The 27,349-nt window shown below is 41.0% G+C and overlaps 1 protein-coding gene across 7 annotated transcripts in view; it reads right to left on the bottom strand.

Annotated features, from left to right (window-relative positions):
- TEC (tec protein tyrosine kinase) overlaps positions 1–27,128 on the bottom strand; it is a 141,312-nt gene extending 114,184 nt beyond the window's left edge. For 5 of the 7 annotated variants that reach the window (XR_005243932.2, XM_008017460.3, XM_073012418.1 and 2 more), the window contains exon 1: positions 27,021–27,128. The gene's annotated coding sequence lies outside the window, so the exon portion shown is untranslated. Of the gene's footprint in view, positions 1–9,573; positions 9,656–9,686; positions 9,747–27,020 lie in introns of those variants that run through there. The other 2 variants (XM_073012416.1, XM_073012417.1) reach the window with 2 other exon arrangements.
- Positions 27,129–27,349: the final 221 nt, after the last annotated feature.

Here is a 27,349-nt window from a genome sequence, read left to right as displayed (position 1 = left end):
GGGAGCCAGAAGCTCAGAGATACTATCTCCAGTGTGTGAAGTGATGGTATTTCAACCAAGCTCTCATGCTCTTATCTCTTTAATATGACAAGTTTTTATCCACCATTACTCTAAATTTTCTATTAATATATAAAGTGAGCCTCATGATATAAAGGAACACTCTCTGCCCTTAACTGACAAAGCAAATGAAGACCAAACTTACAAACTCTATGGGCCTTGTGTTATCTGTAAGATTAATGGGGCTGAGGCTGATAACCTCTAAAGTTGTCTTTAGCCCCAAAATGTAATTATTCTATGTAGCTTGATCTAGAAACCCACTTGTTTCTCATTTTACTACTGTGTTAAACAGAAAATTCAACCACCGAGAGGGCAGTCCTGTACCTTTTGATATATTAAAAGATCCAATTTTTAATCTATTTCCTGACACCACCAGAGAAGACATAAGCAATGGTTCTTTAAACATTATCCTGAAGTATCCTGATGTCACCTGATGTCCAGTATCTTATTTCACTCATTATTTTTACTGGAACTTCTGGCCAAGAACCCTGATTTTAGTGGAAGGAACCTAAACAGGTAAGTCTGCTTAACCTGGCTCTAAATCTTAGCTTTGCCATTTATTCGCTGCATAACTTTATACACGTTACTTAATTCCTTAGAGACTACTTTCTTATCTGTAAAATGAGGATGATGATGATACCAACCCTAAAGGATTGTCATGAGAAGTAAGAGAAATGCACATAAAATTCCTTACACACAGCAAACACTCAGGATAGCAATTGGTCAGTTGGTCATTGCCTCGTCTTTATTCTGTATTGGCTCACATTTACATACTCAACAACTGCTAACTGAACACCTGCTAAATGTCAGATATGCTACCAAATAAAACATAAAACATGGTCATTAAGATACTCATACCCTAGTAAAAGGGACAGACAAGACAGAAGCTAACAATTTCATTACCATGTGATCCAGTGCTAGACCACAGATGGTTACAAGCTTCAACTCTGCCTGGAGATAAGAGGTGGAAAGATCACTCTTAGGTGGGAATTGAACAATGAGAACACTTGGACACAGGGTGGGAAACATCACACGCTGGGGTCTGTTGGGGGGTGGGGAGCTGGAGGAGGAATAGCATTAGGAGAAATGCCTAATGTAAATGACGAGTTGATGGGTGCAGCAAACCGACATGGCACATGTATACCTATGTAACAAACCTGCATGTTGTGCACATGTACCCTAGAACTTAAAGTATAACTAAAATTTAAAAAAAAAAAGAGGTAGATAAACAGCAACAGTGATGCCTGGGCTGGGCTAAAAAACTGAGTAAGTTGGTAGATGGTGAGGCAAAGGCACATCCCAAGCCAAGGGCTCAGTTGTGAAATACAAGCTGAATATGAAGAAATGCGAAAAGTAAAAAACAACTTCTATTAATTTAAATATATCCGTTTTAATATTCCTTCCTTTCCCCGCACTCAATCCACATATACACATTTCTACTATTAAAAAGAAACTAAAACTGTGTATTAGTCCATTTTCACACTGCTGATAAAGACATACTCAAGACTGGGCAATTTACAAAGGAAAGATGTTTAATTGGACTTACAGTTCCATGTGGCTAGGGAAGCCTCACAATCATGGTGGAAGGCAAGGAGAAGCAAGTCACATCTTACGTGGATGGCGGCAGGCAAAGAGAGAAGCGTTTGTGCAGGGAAATTCCCCTTTTTATAACCACCAGATCTTGGAGACTTATTCACTATCACACAAACAGCATCAGAAAGACCTGCCCCCATGATTCAATTACTTCCCACTGGGCCCCTCCCACGACACACGGGAATTCAAGATAAGATTTGTGTGGCAACACAACCAAACCATATCAAACCCAAAATGACTTCTTTCCAGTCTTATGTTTATTTCTTCACTCATTTTTCAAGCAAATATTTTATTTAAACTCTACTGTATATGAGGTACTGTGACAGGGATATAACATTCAATATGGAAAACACAAGCCCTGCCTTCCTCAAGCTCATACTTCTGTGGAGTTTTGATCTAACTCCTCACAGAGCCTTCCCCTGCAACATCACATAGGACAGAGAGATATTGTATCTAAGCCATTAGATAGCTGACTATGAGAGCTGGGCACCCTAAGATTAGAGATCATTGGATTCAAACTTCTCAATTGAGAGGTGAAATACTTAAAGCCCCAAACAAGCAGAGTTGAGAGATATCACCTCCCTCCCTTTGTTCATTAATACAGTTATCAATATCTTAATCTTTAAAAATTAGACCAGGCATGGTGGCTCATGCCTGTAACCTCAGCACTTCCGGAGGCCGAGGCAAGAATATCACGAGGTCAGGATATTGAGACCATCTTGGCCAACATGGTGAAACCCTGTCTCTACTAAAAATACAAAAATTAGCTGGGCATGGTGGTGTGTGTCCATAATGCCAGCTACTCAGGAGGCTGAGGTAGGAGAATCGCTTTAACCAGGGAGTCGGAGGTTGCAGTGCGCCAAGATCACGCCACGGCACTGCAGCCTGCTGACAGAGCGAGACTCCTTCTCCAGGAAAAAAAAAAAAAAAATAAGCATTGACTATAACTATTGTTTGAGAACTCTAGATTAAAATTATGAGTTTTCCAAATAGACTTCATGTACACACACACACATACACACACACACAAACACACACACAAAATCACACAGTCCTTTAAAGCTTCACCCCACTCAGTATTTAATTTCATTAAATAAGTTAATACACAGAAAACATTTAGAATAGTTACCTGGCACATAGATGTCATTTAAGTGTTTGCTATCAGTATTACTGTTTTAACTTAATCTTCATAGCATTACTATTACTATTAATCGCTAAAACATGAAAATGGACAGGACTAGATGGCACTTTGGCAGGTACCGTTTTATAAATGAATAAATAAATGCTAAGATAATATATCTAAAATTATAAACATAATAATAATACCTTTGAGACTGGAAATCTAGTATCCTTATTCTCAGACTTCTAGGAAAAAAGTCTGGCTACATTAAAATAGCTGAAGAGCTACATTTAAACACATTTACTTTTGGCCAAGCACAGTGGCTCATGCCTGTAATCCCAGCACTTTGGGAGGCCAAGGAGGGTAGACCACTTGAGGTCAGGAGTTTGAGACCGGCCTGACCAGCATGGTGAAACCCCGTCTCTATTAAAAATACAAAATTATCCAGGCATGGTGGCACACACCTGTAATCCCAGCTATTCGGGAGGCTGAGGCACAAGAATCACTTGAACCCAGGAGGCAGAGATTGCAGTGAGCCAAGATCAAGCCACTGCACTCCAGCCTGTGTAACAATAGTGATACTCCATCTCAAAAAAAGAAAAACTATTTTTATGGATTTATCATTTTTATCTTGTCTACCTACAGAGAGAAATTGAGACGTGTTTCAATTTTAAAAATACACGAACAAAATTTAACCAAGGAAGAATGAGATTTTTGCACAGCAAACTACAAAACATTGTGGAAATAAATTTTAAAAGACCTAAATAAATGGAAAGACATCCTACATTCATGGATGAAAGACATGGTATTGTTAAAATGGCAAAGCTTCCCAAATGGATCTACAGATTCAATGAATTCTCTATTAAAATCCCAACAATGTTTTCTGCAGAACTAGACAAGTAAAATTAATAGACAAAACAATCTTTAAAAAAAAAAAAAGAACAAAGTTGGAGGACTCACACTCCCAATTTCAAAATTTACTGTAATGGCATAGCAATCAAAACTGTGTAGTACTCCATAAGGATAGATACATAGATCAACACTACAGAATTAAGGGTCCAGAAATAAATTCACACAACTGTGGTCAATTATTTTTGACCAAGATGTCAATACCATCCAATGGGGAAAGAAAAGTATTTTCAACAATGGTATAGAGATAACTGAATACAAATAAATTTGGACCTCTACCTCACACCATACACAAAAATTAACTCAAAATGGATCAAAGATTTAATTAAAGAACTAAAATTGTAAAACTCTTAGAAGAAAACATAGGTAAAAATTTTCATGACCTTAGATCAAGCAATGGTTTCTCAAATATGACATCAAAAGCATAAGCAAGAAAAGAAAAATAGGTAAGTAGGACTTCGTCAACTTAAAAATTTTTCTGTGACATTATTGAAGAAAGTTACAAAAAGCTCCCACAGAATGAAAAACATATTTGCAAATGATATATCTGATAAGGGTCTGGTATCCAGAATATATAAAGAACACTTACAGTTAAACAAGAAAAAGACAACCCAATGTTAAAATGGGTGAAGGATTTGAATAGACATTTCTCCAAAAACATATATGAATGGCCAAAAAACATATAAAACATTTTCAACATCATTAGTCACTATGGAAATGCAAATTGAAACCATGAGACACCACTTCATACATACTAGGATGAACATAATCCAAAGAATAGAAACTGAACGAGTATTAGCAAGAATGTGGAGAAATCAGAACCCCTCATACATTGCTGCTGGAAATATAAAATGGTACAGTCACTGAGAAAAATAGTTTGGCAGTTCTTCAAAAGTTAAACATAGAATTTTCGTATGACTCAGCATTTCCACTCCTAGGTATATACCCAAGAGAATTACAAACACATTCACACAAAAACTTGTATATGAATGCTCATAGCAGTACTACTCACAACAGCCAAAAAGTGAAAACAACCCAATGTCTGCCAACTGATGAATGAATAAACAAAATTTGTATATTCATACAATGAAATATTATATCATTCTACCCTAAAAAGGAATGAAATACTGATATATGGTACAACTTGAATGAACCTTGAAAACATGTTGGATAAAAGAAGCCAGATACAAATGGCCACAAGTTGTACTGATTACTTTTACATAAAATGTCTAGAGTAGGTAAATCCATACAGGCAGAAAGTAGGTTACTGATATGGAGGTGTGGGGTTTCTTTCTGGGATAATGGAAATCTTCTGGAATTAGATAGTGGCGATGACTGCATAACATCATAAATATAGTAAAAATCACTAGACTGTACTCTGTAAAATGATTTAAATGGCAAATTTAAAGGAGGAGTCAGAGACCAAAAGGCAGAAAGTAGAAAACAGAGTGGAATTCAAACTTATGCAGGGGTTAGTTCTTAGTCAACACATAGGGTCAAAACTGAACACAGTCAGTTAGCCTTGAGCCTTCCACAGGAGACACAGGTCACACTACAGACTGACACACTCTCTCTGGATATGTCCAACACAGTATCAGCAGAAGTGTCCAGAAGCACTGGAAGTTCTATCAGTTAGCTTTTGATTAGAAGAAAAACAAAACCCACTCCATAATGAGTGGTGTACAAATAATAAAAGCATATTGTTTCTCATGATTCTGCAGGTCGGTTGGGCTTTCCTAGCCTGGATATCTAGGGTGGCCTCATTCACACTTCTGGCACTTATAAGCTATCAGCCAGGGCACATGTGGCCTCTTGAACAGGACAATTTGGGCTTGCTCCTATAGTCCTCAGGGTCCTAAGTGCAGTAAGAGAGAGCACGCCCCCAGGACACAGCACACTGCATGTCTCTGAATGCTCTACATTTATTTGCTCTTGTTTCACTGGCCAAAACAAGTCACATGACCAAGCCCAGCATCAGTACGGGTGGCGACTACTCAAGGTGAGCAGACACTGGGAGGGGAATGATGCAGGCCTTTTTGCAAACAATCCAGCCCACAGAAGAATCCATTTCGGGTTTTTTGGTTTAGGACTAAAGTATCTGGCATGGGCCTGGAGGTCAGTTTGTATAAAAAGGTATGTATCTTTAACCACAAATCACATTGAGCACTGTGAGATGCTCATGGAAATCCTCTGCAGACTCAGGCAGACTAAAAGGGTAGTAGGTTCATATGCCTCCAGCACACACCCCTTCTGGGGTGTATACTCATCAGGTGGAAAGATGAACAGGGTCACTTGCACTCTTTACATTGCTCTTTCTCTCTCTCTTTCTGTCTCCTCTTTCTTTTTTCATGACTGGCCCACAGAGTTGAACTCCCCTAATTCATATATGCTTCAATTCTACTACACACTGAAAACCAGAAATCTGAAACATTTTGTGTAATTGTGTGTCAAGCTTAGAGCTTCTCAAAATATCAAGGATTAAAGAATTTTTTGAATGCTTCATAGTATAATAATGTTTATGATAAGATACACACCAGCTTATCAAAAGAAAAATTTTCCCTGTCACTAAACTCCAAAGAGAAACTAGTTTGTGAGATCATAAAAGATAACGAAAGATATTACACAATATCTTCGATAGCAGTTTGGGCAGAAATTACAAAAGCATTCCTCAATAGGCTACTTCTTATATTAATATTTCATAATGGCTTAGTAAATAAAGCCTTAGTAAAGGCATTCCTACCTGGGCTGGGTTAAATAGGTTACTATCTGGTTAATTCAAGAAATAGGAATAAAGTACAGAAATAGGTAAATCAGGAATATGATCCTTGGTCTGTATCTGTTAAATATTATCTCAACACCACTTCTGGCAAAACTTGAGTGAAATTCAGTTTAATATATACTCTCCAATATGTGACAGATATGTAAGTCTTATGTTAATAGTAATATTGTGTAATATAATTTAAACAGCACATTTGTAAAACTTTTTAAATGCTAATATGTGCCTTCCTGATAGGCCAAGTATTTTATGGTGTACTTGGCTGAATGGCCCAAGGTAACAGGAAACAGTCCCAAAGACCTATGGCTTCACACAGGAAGTAATTACCTTTGGAGATTCCAACTTCATCTGATTTAAGCCCTGCTTCTTGACTTCATGATCTTTCTGCTAACCCTAGCTGAAATGTCTCAGATTACTATAACGAAGAATTACTAAGACCCTGGCAGGTGTTTCAGTATTATTTCTGCCAAATCAGAAGGCTGTACATGGCAGAGTGGGACAATTGTAGTTTTCAGTTCACAGCACAAATTATACAAGTAGACACTAATATTTTAAATGAGTGAAATAGAAAAGCACATTCAAAGCACAATGTGAGTCTTATCAGTTACGCATAGACTAGAAGACTTCAGGGTGATTGGCTGATGCATTTCAGTAGATCCTAGCCAAGGCACGCATCCTGGAATTCCAGCTGAGCCATCTATAGGTTGATAACTCCAAAATCTACATCTTTAGCTTTGACATTCTCCAGAACCTCAGATTGCTGTATCCAACTGCAAACCTGACATCTTTATTTAAATATCTAGCAGGTATCTCAAACATAACACCACTTAACACAGAGCTCTAGATAGTCCCCTAAATTTTGCTCTTCATCCAGTATCCAAGTAAATGGCCTCGCCAACTCCCCAGCTGCTCAGCCAAGTATCTAGGCATTATCTCTGATTCATTCTTTTCTCTCATACTCAAATCTAATTCATCAGCATGTTCTTTGGACTGTACCCCCAAATATTTTCTGAATCTATTCAAGTTTCTTACTCTTCACTACTCTCCCATTAGTGCAATAGACTGATTGGAATAATGGTCCCAATTTTTCATATCTCCTTGTATCTTTTCACACCTGTCTGAATCCCTGTCCTTTGGCAATGCCCTCCCACACTGACTGTGGATATACCTATGTAACTTACTTTGACCTATGGGACAGTAGCAAACTTGACCCAAGCTGAGGCTTTAAAACGTGTGTGTTTGTTTCTACTTCCTCTTTTGCTTCTTTGTGATCACCATGAGAATATAACTGTCCAGCCTGAGGGTAAGCCCAAACTAGCCTACTAGAGGGATGTAATGTACAAACGGAGGACAGCAGAGTTGATCCGGACATCTCAGCTGAGACCATCCCTATACCAGTTGACAGCCAGCTGGCCCCTCAAACATATCAGAGAACCCAGGCAATATTGCAGTGCTGCCTACCTGACCCACAGTGGATCACAGACACACAGGCAAGCCCAATTAAGATCAACCAATCCCAGCCAAGATCAGCAGAATTACCCAGACATCCTATACTCATGAGAAAAAATAAATCATAACTGTTGTATGCTGCTGAATGTATGGGACCGTTTGTTACACAGGGTTACTGTGGCAATAACTGATATAGCCATCATTATCCCTTGCCAGGGCTACTGGAATATCCTCCTAATGGGTCTCACTACTTCCTTCTTATCTCCTTATAATCATTTTTCCACGCATCAGTAAATACAATCATTAAAAAACATAAATCAGTCTGTGGCACCAGCCCTGATAAAATCCTCCAACGGCTACCTGCTAAAACCCACACTCCTTAACCTAGTGTATGACCTACTTCTCTAACTACATCTAGTACCACTCCCCAGTGGCCCACTATGATTCAACCACACCAGCCTTCTTCCTATTCTTCAAATACAGCAAATTCATGGCTGGGGTCTTGGCACATGATGTTCTCTCTACCTGGAAGAGCGTTCCATTTCTTTCTCCCTCCTCCTTACCCATTTCTCTCTTGCCAGTTCCTTCTTATAACTCAAATTTTAGTTTAAATGTCACTTCCACAAACAAAAGACCTTCCCTTGACTACCCAGTCTAAAGTAGACAGCCAGTTACTCTCACAACGTTATCCTGTTTTAATTATTTCCATGGTACTTATTACTGTGCGACATTTTTCTTGATTATGTGTTGTTTTTATTGTGCACTCTCCCCACTGGTTGTAAGTTTCACAGGAAAGGAACCTGGTCTGTGTATTCACCACTGGGTCCTCAGCTCCTAAAGCAGTTCCTTCACATAATATTCATTAAATACTCAAATTGAATTGGACATGATTGTATTTACTTATGATTGAGGGATAACTCTAAGGAGTATGCAAGTGGAAGAACATAAGAGAAAGAACAGCCTTTATTACAGACAGAAGAGGGGTGGGATGATATTGTAAATGACAAGATCAAAACTTTATCGGGGTGATTGCAAAAGGGGAGGAGGAGTAATTAAAATGGTTTCAGAAAGCTCATAATAAGACTATGGGTTTTAGAGAGAAGAAATAGTAGAAGTAAATATTGGATGAATGTTACCTGACATAGAATAAACAAATAAATCAGATCCTTTCTAAGATCTGGTTTTTACAAAGAGGAAGAAGCAAGGCAAGCTAAAATGTAAGGGAGAAAAGACCAACTGATTCTGAGAGGAAAATACTAAAGCAGAAAAAACATTTCACTAGAGAACAGAATGCGGTTCACAGCCTGGACTCTGAAAACAGCCTAGAATGGAAGCTTTGCTCTGCTCCTTAATAGTTGTATAAACACCGACAATTACGTGTCTGAGCTCGCTTCCTCATTTATAAAATAGGGTAATAATTATGACTTCTTAGAGTTGTAAGAATTAAATAAGCAAATATACATAAAGTGCTTCAAACGGCACCTGGATTATAGTAATTACTCAGCATTAGTGATGACGACGATAGTGGTAGTGGTGGTGCTGCTGATACTCAAGTCAACCCTGCTGTTGTTGATTAAATTGGCAAAAGCTACAGCATCTCACTGAGTCTGTTGAGTCTGCTTAATTTTCTTTTTTTAATTTTCAGGCATTTCAAGTTGTTCCTTCTTACCAAGAAAGAAATGAGCACAGAACCAGAACCTAGAGCCAGAAGAACTGGGTTCTGTCCCTGGTTCTGCAACTATCTAGCTGGGTGATCTTGGGTGAGTCAGCAACTTCCCAGACCTGAAAGTGTCCTTGTCATCAGCTCTATCCATGCCCAAGGCAGCAGGTCCAGGAAACATTCTGTGAAGAGGCAGAGGTACTGATGTAAGATAGAGACATAAAAGCAGAGATATAGGCAGACAATCACTCCACATCATTCCATTCCAGAGCACAAAAAGGAATATTAAATACCTTAACTCAAGGCTTCCCAAATCATGTTCCTCAGAACACTAGGAGCTGTGGGATGATAACATGTGCTTATATCAGACCATAATCTCATAAGTGTAGGAACACTGGGTGACTTTATTCTCTACTCTAGGATCATTGGCCAGCAGAGTACTCAAAACATACTATCATAGCATGCGTTTACTGCATGTTTGTTGAATGAATGAACAAATGAATGAATGGACAAGTATATTTGGGAAAAGCTGGGTTAAACAACATCAAATTGGTCCCTTGTATGCATGTCTCAGAGGCTTTAATAGGTGAATCATGTAGAATGCAGCACTTCCCAACCTCACTCGATCATAGAACTTACTCTATTTCCCCTGAACCTCATTAATATCTCCCAGAGTTGTAGTCTATAAAACACAGTTTGGGAAACATCTGAGGCTTACGTAATGTAAGTCATTTTCACTATCGTGAAATACATAAGTTATCTTACTTTTTATTCATAGGGTAATAAAAAGGCTAAGTAACTTGATTCATATCTAGTATGTAGCTGTCATCTCCTGGCATCCTACCCTTTCAAAATCTCCCATCACGCCGGCAGGGCCTCAATCTGTCCCCTCTCCTAAGCAGCAGCTGTCCTGTCTCATATCCTCCGCCCTTCTCCCTACTCCCTCATAACTACTCTGTCCTGAAAATCCTTCCACCTCTTCTTCTACTCTCTCTTCTCACAAAAACCCGCAGTCTTATCATGAGCTTCTTAAACTGTTTTAATTACTCCTCCTCACCTTTTACAATCACTCCAATAAAGTTTTGATCTTGTCATTTAAAAGATAATCATTCCCCTCTTCTTTTTGTTCTTTCTCTTGCATTCTTCCACCTGCATACTCCTTAGGGTCATTCCTCAATCCTAAATAAATGTGATCATGTCCAGTTCTTTTTTTTTTTTTTTTTTTGAGACAGAGTCTCACTCTGTCACCCAGGCTGGAGTGCAATGGCACAATCTCCGCTCACTGCAACCTCCTCCACCTCCCAGGTTCAAGCAATTCTCCTGCCTCAGCCTCCCAAGTAGCTGGGACTACAGGCATGCGCCACCACACCCAGCTAACTTTTATAGTTTTAGTAGAGATGGGATTTCACCATGTTGACCAGGCTGGTCTTGAACCCCTGACCTCAGGTGATCCACCCGCCTAGGCCTCCCAAAGTGCTGGGATTATAGGCGTAAGCCACCGAGCCTGGCCTAATCATGTCCAGTTCAATCTGAGTTCCCTTTTCCTTTCCTACCACTTGTTTTCCAGGACTCAAGCAAACAAACATAATAGGCCTTTTCATATCCCTATGTATCTGCTCGAGTTGTTCTCTCTGGAAGGTTCTTCCCTCTTTATCCACCTGTTGAAATTCTATTCATTTTTCAAGGTCCTGATCATAGGTAATCTCTTTTATGAAGTCTCCCTTATTTTCCACTCCTGTCATGATTAATGACTCCCATTAACTATCCCCAAGACAACTACACAACTAATGCAAACATAAAAAGTTGGTTGTATCTATGAATGCAGATAGCCAAGCAGGGAGATGACCATGAACCAGGTGAGTCAATCAGGGAGAATGACAAAGAGGTTGGTGGCAAAAGGAGAGACAAGGAGGGTATCTGCATGAATGGCTTGAACCCTAAAGGACAAAGGGGTTTTGCATGAAGGCAGAAAAGTGATGCCCTAGAAGTGGCAAAGGGAAGCTAGGAGTAGGTTACAGCAGAGAGAGCTGCAGGGAAGGGAATGCTGTTATTCTTTGGGGAGGCTGCAGTGTGGGAGAGTTGATTCACAGTGGAACAATGCTCTCAGAGGGCCACCAGAAAGATTTGGGAAGGCAGCCAACAGAAGAATGGAAGTTCAAAATCATAGGAGGCTTGACAGTACATAGACAGACAGTCGATCAGAAAGGCTGGTGGCCAAAAAAACTGGGGATAAGAAGTAAGGCCTCCGCCTAAACTGGCTAAGATCCCAGATGGTGTCAGAGGCCAAATGAGGTTAGCATTCAATAGTCTTTGATCAGCATCCAAAAAGTAGGTTGAATGAGTAATTTTTCTGATGTCTATGAAGAACAGATTTCTCTAATGTTCCATTCATGGCAAAATCCTTTTCCCACCCAGGTCCATTTGTGGGCTATGCCATAGGGCAGGATGGAGGGGTGGGGGCTGTTGGTGAGGAGGTGTCAGGTGTAGGACCTCCTTTCATTAGGGCAGGGCTTATTGACCTAAAAGGTACAGAGCAAACTGAATATGGTGCAGAGTCTACAGGGATGAAAGGCCTGCAAGGCACCAAGTAGGCACAAAGGCCAAAAAAGTAGTGGATGACCAAGGGCAGACAGACAATGGCATAGGGAATCCAAGACAAAAATACTCATCTTCGGAAAAGTCGGTATAGTATTAACCAGGGTTCTTTCAAATGCACATAATTAGAATTAAGCAAACTACAGCAAAAGGAACATATTGGCTCACATAATTGAGAAGTCCTGGCACAGTTGACTCCTGCACTTCAAACAATGCTGAGTGTGCTCTCACCACCGTGCAGTGCTGCTTGTCACTCCACAGCCTCATTCTCTTATACTGCGGCTTCCTCCATGGAGCAGGGAAAAATGACCACCAGTAGCTCAAAGTTACATCACTCCAGGTTAAATCCCAGAGGAAGAGTTCCCCCTTTCCTAAATGCCAGCAGAAGAGTCCCATTGAGCCAGACTGGGTACATGCTAACCCCTGAGCCAATCACTTCGTCAAGTGGAGGGACTGCTCAGATTGGCCAAGGCTGAATCACATGATCATCCTGGGTAGTGTCAACTCCACCCAAACCACATGAATTGGGGACAGAGTAGTTCCCCAAAAGAAGAAAGTCTGGGCAGACAAATATTCAGTCCATTACAGCACAGTCACTTGTAGGGAAGGCCCCAGATACCAAAAGGGCACTTGAGAGAGCTTTGAAGTCAGACAGAACTGGTTTTAAGGTCAGCTTTGACATTTACTAGCTGTATGACCTCAGGTAAGTAATATAACTTCTCAGTAACTCAGGTTCCTCATTGTAAAATAGTACCTACCTCCTAGAGGTATTGTGAGAAGATTAAATGAAATAATTTACATAAATTGCTAAGCACATGCTTGACATAAAGTAAGTGATCAATCAATGGCAGCTATTATTAGTAATAATGACAATTAGTATTATCAGAACAAGGGTACCACAGGAAGGGTGATCTGTGACTCCATGAAAGAGAGGGCAAGGTCAGCATTTGGATAAATCAGCCCTGGGTCACATATCATTAAAGACAACTGAGGACACAACGCAGAGGCCCAAATACTGAGTCAAAGCTAAGATAACAATTCAAATCAATACACATGCTGAGCACCTATTGTTCACTAAGCACTGGGAATATAATTATGAGTAACACACATATGGCTCCAAGGTAAACTACCATGAAGAATGACTATGGCTCTGTGACGGTATTTCTGGAGGAGGAGAGGTTGACTGAGGCTGCTTCTACCCTTTCAGCCACAGGCAGGGCACTGGAGTAGTGCTGAACATACAACAGAACAATGCCATGGGACCAACTGCCGGAATGTGAGGAAGAGACAGAAAGGCTACAATCCACCGCCCACCCTGCTAAAAATAACGCCTCTGTGGCTGGGCATTATTATGTAATTACTATGTAAGCATGGCTTACATCTGTTATCCCAGCACTTTGGGAGGCTGAGGCAGGTGGATCTCTTGAGCCTAGGAGTTCGAGACCAGCTTCAGCAACATGACAGAACCCTGTCTCTACAAAACATTAAAAAAAATTAGCTAGGAGTGATGGTGCCTGCCTGTAGTCCCAGCCACTAGAGAGGCTGAGGAGGGAAGATCGCTTGAGTCTGGAAGGTCGAGAGGCTGCAGTGAGCTGATATTGTACCACTGCACTCCAGCCTGGGCAACAGAGTGAGACTTTGTCTCAAAAAAAAAAAAAAAAAAAAAAAAAAAAAGTATTTTTGCATAAATTAGGAAAAAGTGTCTCTCCTTTTAAAAACTTTACTTCTATCTTCCTAAAAACTGTTGCAGTAAATAAGCAAATCCACTGAGTCTACAATATAAACGCCATCTCAGAATTTTGTAGTGTATAACCTGCACATTATATATAGCAGTTCTGGGCATAGGCAGGGAAAATAAAATGGATGCTGAGAGGAATCAGGAGTTAGGGATGGGCATGGAGTGTCTAGGAGTCCCCGGTCCTTAGGAGACAGAGAGTAGCTTTTGCTATAGAGCTGCACTGTTCAATACGACAGTCACTTGCCACTAGCAGCTAATGAGCACTTGAAATGAAGCCAGTGTGAATGGTGAACCATGTTTTTTATTCAGTTTTAATAAACATGAATTTAAAATGTAAAACTTAAGCAGTAAATAATATTTGTTTCCATTAATCACAACCTCATTGTTTGGGAGAACTACATTTCACTCTATCTGCTGCGTTACAAAAGATGTCCTGTACTGTATTTCTCCCGAGTTATTTCTAGTATCTCAATAATTTTATACGATTACATGAAATTATAATATTTTTATATATGGTTTACATGAAATATATTATTGTTGCTTTTTCCTTTTTTAAGGTGACTACTACAAAATTTTAAATTACATATGTGGCTTATAGAATATTTCTGTTCAACAGTGCTGCTATGACGATATCTTAAGACCTATAGAGTTAAGGGGCTTGGGGCGATATCCAGAGAAACTGACTGCTTGGTTTTATTTGAAGCAGGCCTTCATATTTCCTTCTAGGTTGTCCAGCTCTGTTTACAAGGAGGGAAAATATGACAGAGAGAGGAGAGGAGCATAGCTCAGTGAATGCAGCTAGCTCAGCAGAGTTCTGGACTCCAGCTCCACCACTTACCACTTACCAAGTGTTACAGAACCTCCCTGAACTTCAAGCTCTTCATCTGTAAAACACTGAAAGTAATTTTACCCACCCTAAAGGGCTGCCTGGAGGATTAAACCTGATACTCTATGTAAAGAGCTTAGCATGGAGCCTGGCACATCATATATGCCCAATAGATATTTGGGATGTTTATTACTTGGGAATAAAGAAGGTGCAAATGATTTCCTTTGTGTTATTTAGCTCAGTTTGCCATAGTACAAGAGGGTGCACCCTGTCCACATGCCTCCTCATTTATCTTTCTAGACTGAAAAGTTGGATGGAAGTATTTTCCTCAATCTTCTATACCATTGATAAATTTATTTGCTTTCTTTAAATCTGTTATGTCTTTAAGACACATTAATGAGCAGTGAAAAAATTATCTTAGATGCTGAAGCAAGATGAAAATGGGTAAAACTGGCATTTAATTAATTATTTGTGCCAACAACATTAGAAATTTTTGTTCCAAGTCATAAAGTTAGTGAATGTTTTCAGTTAAGACTTTATAATATCTGAATCTCTTTCTTGAATCAAACATTGGAATGTACATCTGCATGTACAGATAGATTCATTTCATCTAAATGCATTTTTTTGTTGTTTTTTTTTTTAGATGGAATCTCACTCTGTCACCCAAGCTGGAGTGCAGTGGCACAATCTCGCTCACTGCAACCTCTGCCTCCCAGGTTCAAGCAATTCTCCTGCCTCAGCTTCCTGAGTAGCTGGGATTACAGGCATGTGCCACCACACATGGCTAACTTTTGTATTTTCAGTAAAGACAGAGTTTCACCATGTTGGCCAGGCTGGTCTCAAACTCCTTAACCTGAAGTGATCCGCCCACCTTGGCCTCCCAAAGTGCTGGGATTACAGGAGAGCCACTGCATCTGGCCCTAAATGCATTCTTTATTTCTCTGCCATTTTGCATAGACTTGAGATCAACTGTTCAGCTTTTTCATGTACCAAAGGGTTCATGTAGATTGTATACTCCCTCTTGTATGTAATTTATTTTAAAAATAGTAACTAGACTAGTTCAATCACATCTGTATTCTGATAAACATTCTGAGAGATGTCCAACTGTGCCTAACCTTTGTTCATCTTTTAGCCCTCTCCTGAGTCCTGATTTTCAAAAATATTTTTCCCAACTTCTTGCTGACTAAATTTACTTACCAGACTTTGTGTGGGGTCTTTTCAAATCACTTGGAAAATCAGTTTATCCCTGGCTTCCCTGATTATTTATTTAATTTTCTTTAAGAACTCTAGAGAATTTGTCTAACATGGTTCCCCTCTTTCAAAGGGGCATCCTCTCCTCCAAAATGTTGTATTTGCTTAAAACAGTATAAATCCACTTTCCCAACATATACACTCATGCAGAATTTATTTTAGAGTTCATTCATTCCACAAAGTCCAAGGAAAATTCCTACAGACACTACATTAAATTTACCATGAGTCTAAGCAAACCATTATCTTCTATGAGGCTCTCTTTTCTCATCTATAAAATAGGCATAATATACTTGCCCTTTGCCAAATAGAACAAGCCATCTCCTTGTTCATCACTGTGTATAAAACACTCTCAGAGAAGCTCAAAGTCCTTTACAAGCATTAGGCCATGAATCTTTCTGAAGTGAACTGTTAATTATGTGTCATTATAGTTTGTTGAATAGATGCAAAACCTGAAGTACAGGAAAATAATTCCAGTTAATAGTTAACTTAGAAATCCATGCAAGGTAATGAAACAGTATGTACAAAAACCCCCATGACTCGTGTTTACCTATGTCACAAACCTTCACATGTGCCCCCAAACCTAAAATAAAAGTTAAGAAAAAAGAAATCCACCCAAGGCTTTAAACATTAGACCATGATATCTAGACAGATGACAAAGGGGCTGGGCGCGGTAGCTTATGCCTCTAATCCCAGCACTTTGGGAGGTTGAAGCCAGCGGATCACTTGAGGTCAGGAATTCGAGACCAGCCTGGCCAATGTGGCAAAAGCTCACCTCTACTAAAAATACAAAAATTAGCCGGGCATGGTGGCACATGCCTACAGTCCCAGTTATTCGGGAGGCTGAGGCATGAGAATCACTTAAACCCAGGAGGTGGAGATTGCAGACAGCTGAGATCATGCCACTGTACTCCAGCCAGGGTGACAAAGTGAGACTCTGTCTCAAAAAAGGAAGGAAGGAAGGAAGGAAGGAAGGAAGGAAGGAAGGAGGGAAGGAGGGAAGGAGGGAAGGAGGGAAGGAGGGAAGGAGGGAAGGAGGGAAGGAGGGAAGGAGGGAAGGAGGGAAGGAGGGAAGGAGGGAAGGAGGGAAGGAGGGAAGGAGGGAAGGAGGGAGGGAGGGAAGGAGGGAGGGGGGGAGAGAGAGAGAAAGAGAGAGAGAAAGAGAGAGAGAAAGAGAGAAAGAGAGAAAGAGACAAAAGAAAGAAAAAGAAAGAAAGAAAGAAAGAAAGAAAGAAAGAAAGAAAGAAAGAAAGAAAGAAAGAAAGAAAGAAAAGAAAAGAAAAGAAAGAAAGAAAGATGTCAAAGGAAAAATCTGAACAGGAGCTCACTCCACTGTAGTTCTTATCAAGACACTACATTAATGCAAAATTCTCTAACATTGCTGGTTGCCTTGCATACCTTACTGAGCCCTGATTACCCAAGCAGTAGAGAAATGGGGCAATGGATAGGAAGGCTGGAATTTCCTGAGGACATAAGATGCCTTCCCGTGTCACACAAAGTTTCATAAACCTTAGACCAGGTACTGAGGTCAAATGTCATTGCACAGTTACATAACAACTCTTCCATGTTTTGTTACTGATTCTTGGAAACTTTTCCTATAGATATCCAATAAGAGGAAATGAGGCTGCACACATTACCAACAAGAACACAGCCCCTGCAAAGGACCTGTCAGGTTCTTCTAGTTTTAGCTGACCTATAGCTGCGTACGTAACACGGCCTCAAGCGTTCTGGCTCTTCCTGTCCTCACATAACAGAGATGCTCTTATTCTAAAAGGTCAAAAAGGAAAAATGGACACTTCACATAGCTAGTGAGTTATTTTATGACTTTCTAAAACTGACGAATAGAAGCTAGAAATCAGCCAGGTGTGGTGGCTCACACCTGTAATCCTAGAACTTTGGGAGGCCGAGGTGGGAGAATCACTTGAGGCCAGGAGTTCGAGACCAACCTGGCCAACACAGCAAGACTTCATCGCTACTTAATTTTTGTTTCAATTAGCTGGGTGCAGTCGTATGCATCTGCAGCTTCTGGTTGAAGCCAGAGGCTGAAGCTCAAACCTTCTATTTGAGCCCAGGAGTTTGAGGCTGCAGTAAGCTATGATGATGGCACCACTGCACTCCAACCTAAGCAACAGAGCAAGACTCTGTCTCTAAAACAAAGAAAAAGAAAAAAAAAAAAATCTAAATGTCCAACAACTGGGGAGTGGCTCAGAATACCACTGTATGCTAACATGAGAGAATTACCCAAAGAAAATTATGCATGGACTAATTACAATGTCATAAAGTAACTATCAGTGTATAAATAAAGATTATAGAATTTGGAGTTACATAAACAGTTGTAACATAATGCTCCTTAATTATTTTCTAGAACATTGCTAAAGATTTATTAAAAGTCAGATGATAATAGAGATGACTGTAAGGGGATTCACAAAGATTCTCTCTGGAATGGTTTCAGGGTTATTTTTAATTTCTTCTTTGTAAGCTTCAATATTGTTTACGTCTTCTAACAAGGAATATATAAAACTCTAGAAAATGACAATTTTTTTTAATGATGGCAAAGAGAGTCCAAGGAGCACACCAGGTGTCTGAGAACCTTGGTGGCACCCAAAGATCAAACTTTTGCCTGGGGGAAGCAAGAGGGTGTGTCAACAGCTCTGAGCCTAAAAAATGTCTTCTGGCTAGGACTCCAGAACTTATGAACAAGAATTATTTCGTGCAATGCTTCTATAACTAGTTTAAGTATGTGACAAAGACACTCACAATCCTTAAAAAAATTTTAGAAGCATGTATACCTAAATTTACACGTCTGACAGCATTGAAACCCAGTTAAATTGTTTTTCAGTTTCCCTGCATGGTTAAAGGATCAAGCATTTTTATCACCCAAGCAGCAAAATGAAGAAATCAACTGCCTTCTATGAAACAAAAATAACCCTAATGGTAAAAACTAACTTTATTGCATGCTTAAATCATATTGACAGAAAAATGAAACTTTAAATCACTCTTATAAGAAAAAAAAGCCAGTTTCATTTTTGGGGCAGTCATGTGGTTGAAACATAATATTGAAGAGTATATGAGGACATTAAGAGTTTCTAAGGAAATAGTAACAAAAGATATCATTGGAATTCCACGCAGGATAAGAGAAGAAAAATCAAAGGTTTTTCCTACTAAATCACATTATAACGTCACCAAAATTAAAAATAAAAAGAGTGGGATACTTGACAGGGAGTTTCGCATTGTAAGTATCTCATATAGTATATGACAAGTTAAAGTTTGTCACTTTAATACTCTATTGTAAGCATTTCAAGGTTAAAAGCTTTAACGTTGAAAAACAAATGACATATAGTTACAAAAGGAAAAAGTATATATTGTAGAAATCCAAACAAAAGTGTTCCTCCTTTAGAAACATAAAACTGATGAGATAACATAATGAATACTTACTTCCCTCCCTCCTCCAAAGCCATTCCTTGTAGCCATAAAAACCAAGATAATCATAACACTATGCTAAGAAGAAATACATGGATGGAAAATAATGATAATAATGTATGTTGTCGTTTCAAGAATGTTTTCAGTGAAGAGTATTTCTAAATAATACAAGAAACAATACACTTAAGAAAACTTAAATTGAATGCTCTATATTTCAATCCATATATAGACAAAGTGATATGAAAGCCTAATCAAGAATTTAGAGAATTTAGATTGTTGGGTACAACTTGGGTAATTATCTTTTTTTTTTTTTTTTTTTTTTTTTTTGAGACGGAGCCTTGCTCTGTTGCCCAGGCTGGAGTGCAGTGGTGCAAGCTCAGCTAACTGCAACCTCTGCTTCCAAGTTCAAGAGATTCTCCTGCCTCAGCCTCCCAGTAGCTGGAATTAAAGGCACGTGCCATCAGACCCGGATAATTTTTGTATTTTTAGTAAAGATGGGGTTTCATCATATTAGCCAAGTTGGTCTTGAACTCCTGACCTCAAGTGATCCACCTGCCTCGGCCTTCCAAAGTGCTAGAATTACAGCCATGAGCCACCACACTTGGCTCAAATATCATTTTTTCTTAACTGTAAAGTGTCCAAAATTATCTAGAAAAGTCATTCAGTATATTAAGCACTTGCCTGGTACTATGCTTTCCCTAGGAAAGAACTTCTGTGAAGATGTAGCACATTAGAGAAAAACTATACTGCATGGAAAAGGGAGGTTCCAATGACTTCAAAGGCTTTGTTTAGAAAAGGGAAGGATGCTTGTGGAAGCACAGTGTGAGGAATGAGCTCTGCAGTATCCCTACTAGCCAAGCTTTTGTTCACAATGGTGCCTAGTGGTACCTGCTGAAAAAGCCTTTTAAACCACCTGTCATCCTCCAGAGATAAAGTCACTACTGCACTCACTCCATTGTCACAGTCGCCAGCACTTCTTTTTTCTGTATTGCCAATGCATAGTTGCCATCATGGGAAGATAAGAGCTTTGCTTTTTCCGCACAGATAAGATGACTTAGGAACAATTATCCTCCTACTTTTGTGGAAATTGACTCTTGTCATCATGTGTGTAACCATAAAGAATGCTGATGTTACAAAGCAACTGGGAGAGCATGCTGGAAGTTCACAGGCCATTAAGGGAGCCTGAGGAATGACTCAACTGATAAAATAACGTTGGGAAAGTTGTGATCATCCACAAACGGCACGGTAGGTCAGCCCAGCCAGAAACAGGAACTTGGTGCACATTCCAAGAAGGGCACAAGTGGAAAAGGGAAGTAAGGGTGCTGCTGCTGGTAAGGCAGTTGTGTGATAAACTGACCTCCAGAAGGAAATAATGATAATTTCCATTGAGGCCACATGGCCATCAATGACAACAATCCCATTTTTCAGATTAAAATAATATTGGACTTACAGAAGCTGCACTTCACTGAAAGGTAAAACATTCAGAGGTCGAGATGGCAGAGTCATCCTAAACAAAGTGAATTCAAGAAACAGGAACAATAGGCCAGGCGGTGGCACACGCCTGTAAACTCAGCACTTTGGGATGCCAAGGCAGGCAGATCACATGAGGTCAGGAGTTCGAGAACAGGCTGGCCAATATGGTGAAACCCTGTCTCTACTAAAAACACAAACATTAGCCAGGTGTGGTGGCACACACCTGTAAGCCCAGCTACTCTGGAGGCTGAGGCAGGAGAATCACTCGAACCTGGGAGCTGAGATCGTGCCACTGCACTCGGCCTGGGTGACAGAGCGAGACTCTGTCTCCCCTCCAAAAAAAAGAAAGAAAGAAACAGGAACAAGGGCTCTATGACCAGTAACCTATGTACCAACCAACCTAAGATATAGGTTTTGCCCTCTATGACCACTATGATCAATTGGTAGTGGACACTTGGAGTTGTATATGAAGGCATCTGAGGTCCAAACTGGACTCAGCAGCCCAGCCTGATCCGAAAATGTTTCCCATGAGTAGAGGAAGGGGAAAATGGCAACACACTGCTATGACTGAATGGTGCCAGTCTCTGGATAGAAATTGGTAAAGAAATTATATTCCAGCCACTATTAGCAGACTGGACAAAAACCTCTACTTTCTCTCCCTTCTGAAAGCCTAAGACAATGACAATAAAGAATTTTTTTTATTTCATGTATAAATCAGCAAGGATGGAGAGAATGAGTGGAGAGACAATAGCAAAAACATTTTGGTGGAATAAGCAGAAGCCAAGAAATAATCTGATTTACACCATGGAATCTCCAAAAGGTTAAATAATTAAAGGCAATTGAACCCTCTATAAAAAGAGGGGTGGGCTAAAAAATCAGTGACTTTTTAAAGTCTTTTTAAAAAGCTGGGTCTCACAGATCCCTTTGGCCACTCCAAGCAGTTAAGTGACTGCCCCTTCTCTACCCCAGCACAAAACCTGGAGTTTCCTCCCTACTCCTTCACCCTTCAGGGAGTCTGTACACAAACAGCGTAGAAGGGTTATATGCACATCTGCTTACTGGATGCTGAGACTTCCAGTCTTCTTCTCCACTTAGTTCCCAAATTACTGGCAACCAGGCTCTCCGTCAATCTTTGGGGGCAAGACTGGAAAAGCCTTCCCTGAGGACGCTCACCAGCCTAAGAGGTAACGACAACAGAGGTTCCCCAAATAAAAGCCCAGCCAGATCCTCCTACCATGAATTCCCCGGTCAACAAGCTCATCCACATCTTCAGCATTTTTTTTTTTTTTTTTTTTTTTTTTGGGACAGAGTCTCCCTGTGTCATCAGGCTGGAGTGCAGTGGCACCATGTCGGATCACTACAACCTCAGCCTCTCAGGTTCAAGCGATTCTCCTGCCTCAGCCTGCTGAGTAGCTGGGATTACAGGCACATGCCACTGCGCCTGGCTAATTTTTTTATTTTTAGTAGAGACGAGGGTTTCACCATGTTGACCAGGCTGGTCTCAAACTCCTGACCTCAAGTGATCCGCCCACCTCGGCCTCCCAAAGTGCTGGGATTACAGGCATGAGCCACCCTGCCTGAACCCCAGATCTTCTGCTTTTTAATCCCCCTCTCAAGTATAAGCAGATAACCAAAGGCATTAGTTACACAAGGAAAACCTCTAACATGAAAGATAAGAAACCGAAACAAATGAAAAGACAAAAGCCGCTAGGGAAATTGAATCTGTGCAGGAAGGAAAAAAAGTTGCTCCAAAAAATCATTAAGCTTCTCAGGGAGAAAGGAGAAGACACTGACACTATAAAACAAAAACCAGAAAGAAATAGACACACAAACCACACACATACAGATACATATGTATATATTCAGGCAACCAAAAAAATAGAGATTTTGATTTTAAATAGTCATGATTACAGTCATGAAAAACTTATCTTTGGCCCAGTCCAAAATAGCCAATATCTAAACAATATGAGTTTCTCATAGACACAAAAAATAGAGCGGGAAAAAATTACCAATGAGAGATATATATATATATATATGTGTGTGTGTGTGTGTGTGTGTGTGTGTGTGTATTTTTTTTGAGACACAGTCTCACTCTGTTGCCCAGGTTGGAGTACAGTGACTCGATCTCAGCACACTGCAACCTCTGCCTCCCGGGTTCAAGTGATTCTTCCACTTCAGCCTCCTGAGTAGCTGGGATTACAGGTGTGAGCCACCATGCCCAGCTCATTTTTGTATTTTTAGTAGAGACGGGGTTTCACCATGTTGGCCAGACTGGTCTCAAACTCCTGACCTCAGGTGATCTGCCTGCTTTGGCCTCCCAAAGTGCTGGGATTATAGGCATGAGCCACCACGCCTGGCTACCAATGAGATAATTTAAGAAAACTTCCCAAACTGAAGAATGAAAGTTTCCAGATTCAAAGAGCCCAACAGAATGGATGAAAACAGACCCAAATCTAGGCACAGCGTCGTGAAATTTCTGGACTCTGGATGCCAAGAGAAAATTCTATAAACTTCCAGAGAGGACCCAGAAAATTGTAATCTGTACACAGATTACAAGAAAAAGCTGAGGAATCAGTACAGTTCTAAATTTCTCAACAGCAATACCACAAAGTGGAAGTCAATAGAACAAGACCTTCAAAATTGCCATCTTAGAAATCTACACTCAGCCAAACTATCAATTGTCAGTGGAAAACAGATATTTTCAGGCATCTACAGTCTCAGAAAAGTAGACCTCTAGGCATCCTACTCCAGAAAGCTCCTTTAGGATGGGCTCTGCCAAAAGAAGGGAGTCAACTAAGACTGAGGAAGACATGTGCTACAGGTACCAGGAGATTCAACACAAGAGACAAATGATGAGAATCTCCAGAGTGATAACAAAGGGAGCCCTTGGAGTGACAAGTGTGCCGAAGTACCGAAGGCACCCAGTCTGGATTATAGCAAGCCAGTAGTCTCAGGAACAGCTTCATCAGGAAAACGAAATTGACAAAATACCTGGTAAATTGAGGGAGAATTTGGAAAACTGGCCAAGAGTTGTGGGTTTAATGAATGAAGAGCACAAAATAAATAAAATAAACAAACAAATCTATTATTAACTCCAAGAAAAATAAAAAGTTACGCTTAGTCACGCCTGTAATCCCAGCACTTTGGGAGCCCAACGTGAGTGGATTACCTGAGGTCACGAGTTTGAGACCAGCCTGATTAACATGGAGAAACCCCATTTCTACTAAAAATACAAAAATTAGTTGGGTGTGGTGGTGCATGCCTGTAATCCCAGCTACTCATGAAGCTGGAGCAGAACTGTTTGAACCCAGAAGGCAGAGGTTGTGGTGAGCCAAGATCGTGCCATTGTACTCCAGCCTGGGCAACAAGAGCGAAATTCCATCTCAAAAAAAAAAAAAAAAAAAAAAAGTTATGCTTGGCTTAGCTGTGAATTTTGATCTAACCATTATTCAATATTCTGTTTTAACGACTGCAAGAATGGGAAAATAGGGAAGTTGTACTTGTGTTGGGGGTTGGAGGGAAAAAGAGAGCCAACTCATCATCTTCCACAGTGGGAAGTCAACAGATAATGCTTAAAATTGAAAAATTCAAGAAGTATCAACTACAAGCAACAAATGCCAAAGAATTACAAATGGTTGTTTCTGGAAAGGGAGAAATGTAACTTGGACAGAAGTTTATAAACCATAACAAAACAAACTTTGGCTTCTGTGCCCACCCATTTTTACATTTGTTTGCTTTTTCTTTGTTTTCCTAATAACAATCTGTTTTGAAAAAGCCCATCCTTGTTTCTCTAAACAAAAGAATATGTAATTTTCTACATCTAGACTACAGTAGCTGTGGTCATCTCAGCTCTGAGCAGTCAAACATGGTGGGGAAATTAATTGTTACAATCCAATCCCAGAAGAATTGGTTGAGCTGGGGTACCGACAGTAAAGCAAGCCCAAGCAGAGGCGTGTTTGGAGGTGGAGGTGACTACTAAGCCCCTCCCCTCTGGGTTGTTTCTTATTTTTCCACAAACCTTTTATAATAGCATAACCGCATCATACAGGACAATTTTACAATTGCCAGTGACCATGAGCCAATTTCACTCTTTTCCAACAGACTTGAATGCCCAATTTATGATCATAATTAGTCCAACCAAGGCAGCTGGCCCCCAAGACAGTTGATCTGGGTTTGACTTCAGTAACTCCACTTTGCCTGCTGTAGACTGGACAAGAAGGGAGCATAATAAAGGCTCTGAAGCAACAGACATCTAAGGAGCATCTATGGGGAACCAGCACCATGCTGAAGACCAACACTCATGCTGACTCTGCAGACCAAGTACACCTGCCCTGAACAATATGGTGATTCTTCTAGGGGTGAGAATCTGGGAGGGGTGGGGTGGAAGCTAAGGAGCTGGAAGAGCTGGGGTAGGGAGGAGAGGCACCAACCTGGTCAACCAGGAGGAACCTGTAGGCAGAGGTGTGGCTGGAGGCCCAAAGCCCAGTCTCCCAGCACTCTGGATGCCCGGAGGAAGGCAGAGAGGCCAGTAATTCTTCCCCAAGCATAGAAGTAGGCCAGACCCTGCTCACAACCCTTCCAACCTGCCTGTCAAGGATCAACTTAAGGAAGCAAAGGCTGCCATTCTCTGAGCTTTATTTTCCATGGTCTGGTAAAACACAGCTCCTGCCCTTGAGTAACTAGCTGCTGAGAAAACATGATTATCTTGATAAAGAATAAAGTAGGTTGAAAATGCTAGAGCATACATTAATATTCTATATCCTTTCTTATTTGGGAAGATGTGAAAATTCTAGTTGGACCTATGTGGGGCAAAGGTATTGCCAACTAGAGTTGACTGCATGAGTTTACAACACTTGGCCTATACAGTTTCACAGACCAGAATGTACACACTCTTGTGAGAAGAGTCAAGATCATTAACATAAACACACCACAGTATCTGCGTTGGCAAGAGTGTAATATATGGATCAGATTAACTGGAGTATGAGGAAAGTGTAAGTCTTTCGTAAACATTGAAAATGTAACTAAACCAAAAAATACTTTCAAATACATAATGTGAAAGTTACCCAGACTTCTATTTTCCCCTTAGAAATAAATCATAAGATCCCTTACTCCAGGTGATTATTGCAGAGTAAGCAGCTACCAGTGTCAAGATCTAAAACTGTTAGACCCCAAACTTTATTTGGGAGATCCGCTGGTTTGTGTCTCCCCAGCTCTTTAGTAGAGAATAATCTAGAAGTGAGTAAATTCTTAGAATTTCCCAAGAGGAAAATGAGCATTCACTGGAAAACTACAAGGAATACACGCAAAACTTATAACTGTTTTGGATAATCTTCAAATCCACTTAGCCACCAGCCATCCTGTTGTTCCAAGTTAACATTAAGATCAATCTTTCGAATCAAATATTCCAGTTTCCAAAGAATAGCAATGGATGAGATTGTTTCCAAACGTGGTACACAACACCATGTTACACGTCCACGGGAAAATAAAATAAAATCCACAAGAAATTTAGGATTAAAGAAAATTAGGAAAGTGCACACTCCCAGGTCAAGGCACTAGTTTTTCCAAGAAGTACATATCTTTGCAGGGCACCTGTTTTCAATATTGAAACACAACTTCCCGGAGCGAGGTGGGCGGGGGATTGGGGATGGGGTGGGGAAGAAAACGTGAACTTGACTGGGTGCGGCACTCGGACACGTGCAACTGCGGAACATCTTGGCCGATACTGCCAAATTTCAATCAATATCAAGCCGCCGCCCAACCCGAGAGGAGGCAGCAGCCCTGCCCGCCGCTGGGACGTGACCCCAACGCTGAACTTGCTGCGGGGCGGCCTTGGGCCTGGAACTTCAGGAAAAAGGGGCGGGTGTTCCTTAGGAGAAGTCAGTGCAGGAGTTGCGGGGGTGGACAGTCGACCGCCGGCAGGAAGGGGAGGCTGCGCCACGGTGCGCACCTGTCCCGCCTTCCCCGACCGAAAAAGGAGACCCAGACACTGCGCTCCCGCGCTCACTGTGGCACGGAGGGGAGAAAATCCTTCCCCGTTTCCGTTCCTCGAGGGGCATGTGGAAGCCACCTCTGGCCGCGCTCAATCCCGTCCCCACCCGTCCCCGCCCGAAGTACCACACTCCCAGGGCTGCCCCAGCCGGCCCGCGGCGCCCTTACCTGGCTGAAGCGCGGCGGCTGCGCGAACCTGGGGAGACTGCGAGGTGCAGTCTGTGCCGCGAAGTCCGGAGCCTAGCGCCCCAGAGTCCAGAGCAAAGCGCCCCGCCCCGCCCCCTGATCGTCCCGCCCCGATTGCTCGCCCAGTGGACGCCCGACCCCGCCCCTGATCGTGCAGGCCCGCCCAGTCCTCGATCGCCCCGCCCCTGTCACTTGGGCCCTGGGTGGCAGGTTTGCGCAGCCCTGCGGCGATTGCAAGGCAAGTGACCGGAATGGATCGGAAGTGCGTCCTGGTGAGTTTCAGGGAGCGTCCCTTAGGTTTCTGGGGGCGG

The sequence above is a fragment of the Chlorocebus sabaeus genome, chromosome 27 (assembly GCF_047675955.1).
Source record: "Chlorocebus sabaeus isolate Y175 chromosome 27, mChlSab1.0.hap1, whole genome shotgun sequence".
In the NCBI taxonomy this organism is placed as follows: Eukaryota; Metazoa; Chordata; class Mammalia; order Primates; family Cercopithecidae; genus Chlorocebus; species Chlorocebus sabaeus.
Note: the sequence above shows the minus strand (reverse complement) of the source record. Positions and strands in the feature narration are given on the sequence as shown.